This window comes from Diabrotica undecimpunctata, chromosome 9, assembly GCF_040954645.1.
Source record: "Diabrotica undecimpunctata isolate CICGRU chromosome 9, icDiaUnde3, whole genome shotgun sequence".
NCBI lineage: Eukaryota > Metazoa > Arthropoda > Insecta > Coleoptera > Chrysomelidae > Diabrotica > Diabrotica undecimpunctata.
In genome coordinates this window covers 71,389,375-71,394,523 of record NC_092811.1, presented here as the reverse complement: position 1 = coordinate 71,394,523, position 5,149 = coordinate 71,389,375, and the positions used below count along the sequence as shown (strand labels likewise).

At 31.2% G+C, this 5,149-nt stretch overlaps 1 pseudogene; it reads left to right on the top strand.

Moving 5' to 3' along the window:
- Positions 1-658: 658 nt before the first annotated feature.
- LOC140451128 (uncharacterized) lies at positions 659-2,900 on the top strand (annotated as a pseudogene).
- Positions 2,901-5,149: the final 2,249 nt, after the last annotated feature.

Below are 5,149 nucleotides of genomic sequence, written 5' to 3'. Positions count from 1 at the left end.
TATGTAAAAATGGGGCCTCGATATGAATATGTCAAAGACAGAGTATCTTAAAATAGGAGATGATGAAGAAGATCCAGAGTTAGAAATTAGAAACACAAAAACATGCAATGAATATAAATATCTCGGATTTATAATATCTAAAGAAGGCACTACCAAAAGAGACATCGAAAACAGAACGCAGCAGGGAAAAAAGCGGTTAACATTCTAAACTCTCTACTATGGTCTACAGATATTAGACAAGAAACTAAATTGACAATCTATCGAACCTTGGTAGAGCCTATTAACACTTATGGAGCAGAAGTTTGGTAGATCACGAAAAAAACAGAAAAAGATTAGAAGTAGTAGAAATGGAGTTTCTAAGGAGAGCGTGGGGTGTATCCAGAAAAGATCATATTAGGAATGAAGATATTAGAAGGAGGACAAATACTGTATATTCCAGTGTAGACAGAATTGAAACGAGACAACTAGTATGGTATGGTCATGTGAAGCGAATGAATGAAGATAGATGGCCAAAGAAAGCTTTACATTCCATGTTTGTGTTTGTGATCTGTGGTGATCAACCCCTGATGTAAGGCAATCTCCCATAGAAAAGTTCTACTGGTTCTCCTTCTAATGTTTGTCTTTGGTGTGTTACTGCCGTTGGCATATCTTGGAAGATATGCCAACGGCAGATGCTGCTCAACAAACTACTCTTCCAAGATATGCCAACGGCAATAACACACCAAAGACAAACATTAGAAGGAGAACCAGTAGAACTTTTCTATGGGAGATTGCCTTACATCAGGGGGTTATCACCACAGATTACAAACATTTTCAGACAGTTCAACATAGTGATAGCAAATTCAGTGTACAAAAGATTAGGGACATACTTTACTCACCTGACAGAAAGGGTTAAAAAACTAGATAACTTCAATGTAGTGTATTCTATTTCATGTGGTTCCTGTTCAGAGGTGTATGTCGGTCAAACCAGCCAGAAACTCTCAAAAAGAATATCTTTGCACAAGAGTGATGTTGTGAGGAAGCCTACTATTACAGCTTTTAGCCAACATATTAAGAATACTGGACACAGACATATGTCATCTAGGTATTGACAGAAATCAGAAACATTGCCATCAAAAAAGAAGAAAAATTCTTCTTTTCTACCTTAAACATGAAGATGCGGTTATTGTTGGGTTTTAGATGTTTTTGTGTTGTTTTTGTAAAAATACCCTTTTATGTTGTAATGTTTTTATTGAAAATTTTAAATGTATTTTTTAACATTTTTTAACATATTCATGACAGTGTTCTTCACCAATAGGACCAACTGAACATTTTCAATGTAGGTTTTCATATGTTAACTTCCATCATTTGTACTAAATAAGTTTTCCATTTAGGTGCTGATGAAGGTGACAGCTTATCACCGAAAATTTCACATTTAGAATAAAGTTCTACACCAAACTGGCTTATACCATCTCTAGCCGATCCTTGACTTGACGCTTTCCCGAAAGTTACCTACCATATTTTAGATTTTGTTGTACATAACGCAATGTAAAAGCGTGTCTACAAATATACCATAAACACTCCCAACCAACTTTGGAAAGAAATAAATTCTGCAGCAGTTTCTGTTTAACCACTAATGCTATTTAATATGAGACGATCTTTTATGGAACGTATTGATAAATGCATTGAAGAAAATGGTGGACATAACAAACACTTACTTTAAGAAAAATATTAATATTATTCAGTTGAACTATTTCTTAATTTGGTTTGTAAATTATTTGAGTTATTGTGTTAAATCACCGTTATGCAGCCAAAAACCTTAAAAAGGGAGTTGCAAGACTTCCTTTCATTCAGTGTACTTTGGAAGTGTCGTTGAAGTGTATGAAAATTTAATATTATTATCATGGCTACTTTTATTGTTAGAATTGGGAGCCAATTAACAGTCCATCAGATGCGGGAGGAAATCTGGAATCTTGCACTTCTCGGTGTTGCATATATTAATACGTACGATGTTATAGTGTGGTGCGCATTGTGAAATTTAAATAAAAACAGTGTAGTGTGCGATATTTGCAATATCAACAAGATATTTGTAAAACGCAGTGGCCGCATAGACGGATATATGTGGAGATGTAGACGATGTAAATCGTCAACATCGATTCGTGATGGATCATTCTTTGCGGGAAGTCATGTGGCACTGGTCCAAACTAATAATGATGATATATGGATTTGCAAATAACTTCCCGCAGAAACTTATACGCAAGGAAACCTAATTAACTACCACCAGCAATACAGTGATCGATTGGTATAATTTCTGCCGTGAAGTTTGCGGCAGATATTTGGATCAGCATCCTGTGGAACTAGGGGGATTTGATGCGACTTGAGAACCCCTCATCGTAGAAATTGACGAATCCTACTTCTTCCACAGGAAGTACCATAGAGGTTCCTACAGGACAGGGAAATGGATTTTTGGGGCCATTGAAAGGAACAATGGAAAAATGTTCCTTACACTGGTCGCAGCACTAAATGAAGAAACTTTGTTGCCCATCATATCAAGGTATGGTATCAGAAATATTTAGTTGTAGAATAGTAATATTGTTTTTAGAATAACTCTACCGGGTACAATAATTATTACTGACGGATTGAGGGCATATAGAAATATTGGTCTCCTGCGTGGAGGAGTGTATGAGCACCGAACTGTTACTCATCAGACCCACTTTGTGAATCTAGATGATAACAGTGCTCATACACAAACCATAGAAAGTGTTTGGATGCGTTCCAAGAAAAAGCTTCGTCGACAATGTGGAACTTCCAGAGCTTTATTTCAATCATACCTCCACGAATTTATGTGGAGGGAGCACATGAAAAATAAAGACGAATTTGTGGAGTTCCTAATTTATGTTTTAGAACAATATTTAGTTTAGTTAATTTTAAGCTTAGTTTAATCTAGTGCTTAATATAGTAAATAGTTTTTTATCTTTTATTTAATTTAAGGTATTAGTCTTTTATATCATTCTATTGCATTGTATTATATATGCATTTCATTTTTTTACCTTTAATTCAATTTATTCTATTAGTCTTTTAAATCATTTTATTGCATTGTGTTATATATACATTTCATTTTTTAACTTTAATTCAATTTATTCTATTAGTCTTTTATATCATTTTATTGCATTGTATTATATATGCATTTCCATTTTATCTATAATTTAATTAATACTATTAATCGTTAATACCATTTAATGCATTTAATTATATATTTACTGACTGGCCAGTTGGTTGTTAAAACCAGTGCCAATAAAACACACACTCACGCACATTATATATATGCATTTCATTTTTTATCGTTAATTTAATTTATACCATTAATCTTTTATATCATTTCAATACCTTTCATCAATATATCATTTCAATATTGACACCTGATATGAAAAACATTTTAACTCACTTTTGCTTAGTTTAGAGGAGAACGATTTAAAACAACATTTTATTTTTTTACATCAGCTTTTATATTTTTTGCAGTTTTCTTAATCCATATTTCATAACTTTTCCTCAGCTTTTCACTTTCGTGTATCACCTTTTTGTTAAAATTATTGGTCCTGTTTTAGGTCGAGTTACAATACCAAGTTTTTCAAGAATTTTAGGTGAAGATGATTTTTTTAACTTAAACAAGTATCTAAGAATTCACACCATACATTCTAACAAAAAGTAAATAAAATAATAGCTGTTAGATTATGAGCATTTGAATAACAATAACCTTCCGCAGATCAAATATCAAAGATAGTAAAATTATACATTAAAAACTTTCTTTTACAGAATAGAGTAAATTTTTATTTGGATAATTTTTTTAACAAAATTGAGCAAATAACGTCACATTATTATTAATCACAGATTAAAAACTATATATATATATATATATATATATATATATATATATATATTACAAAATTTGATCAGGGAGAAGGATAGACCATCTTTATTAATTAAAATCTATGAATTTTTATATAATTTCAATGCATTTGTCTTATATATGGTAATTTGATTAATACTATTAATTTTTTATATCGTTTTAATCAATTTTATTGCATATGCATTTAATTATTATCTTTAATTTAACTAAAATCTATGAATTTTTATATAATTTCAATGCATTTCTATTATATACGGTAATTTAATTAATACTATTAATTTTTTATATCATTTTAATCAATTTTATTGTATATGCATTTGATTATTATCTTTAATTTAACTAAAATCTATGATTCTTTATATAATTTCAATGCATTGTTGGCAACTCTGACACCACTTAAGGGTATGTTAAATGTCATATAAAAGCTTGGTTAGGTTAGAGTGCCCTGAATTGCGTATTTCACAGAGTATGTATTCGATTTACCCTAATTTGAGTTTCAAAGTAACTTAAACCAAGTTCCAACAGTAAAACTAAAAACATTGGATGACTAAAAATCAAGCATATCCAGATCATAGCAGAGAATATCGAACTTTCAGAATTAAAAAAAGCCCCGATGTACCATAGTTGGACCAACACATCTCTCATCATCTTTACTATACTAATAATCTCTGTTCTAGCATATTTCAAAATATACAAGCCCAAAATCAACTCCATGACAAGAAGTCGACCAAGAGAGGCACATGGTTCAGAAAATCGAACTCCGTTGTTTTCCAAGCTTAAGGAGGGAGGAATTATATAAACATAAAAGAGATATCTAAATGTCATAGTCCAAGTCATTAGAACGATATATACAGGGTGTTGAAGAAAAAAAATTTTACGCATTTTTTACGATTTTGCCGAAACTAGTGGCAACATTGTAATGAAATTTTATACGAATATGTTTTGGAAGCTGATACATCCCATGAATTTGTTTTTATATCTAATTCTCATAGAGGGCGCTAGTTACACGGATCGTACTAAGTATTAGTCAATATATCTTTTTTAGGAGTATAATTATTAATAAAAATTTCAAGTAAACTTAAACATCATTCAATTTTTTACGAAAAAGGTACTCTTGGTAAAACTCTGATACTGATACTGTGTACCGTTTTCGGAATATTTTAATTTGAAAATTATGAAGTAATAATTGATGCTGGTAGTAATGATAAAGTTCTAATAGGTATACCTCTATTTTCTCCAAGTGTGCCATGGAAAGCTGACATT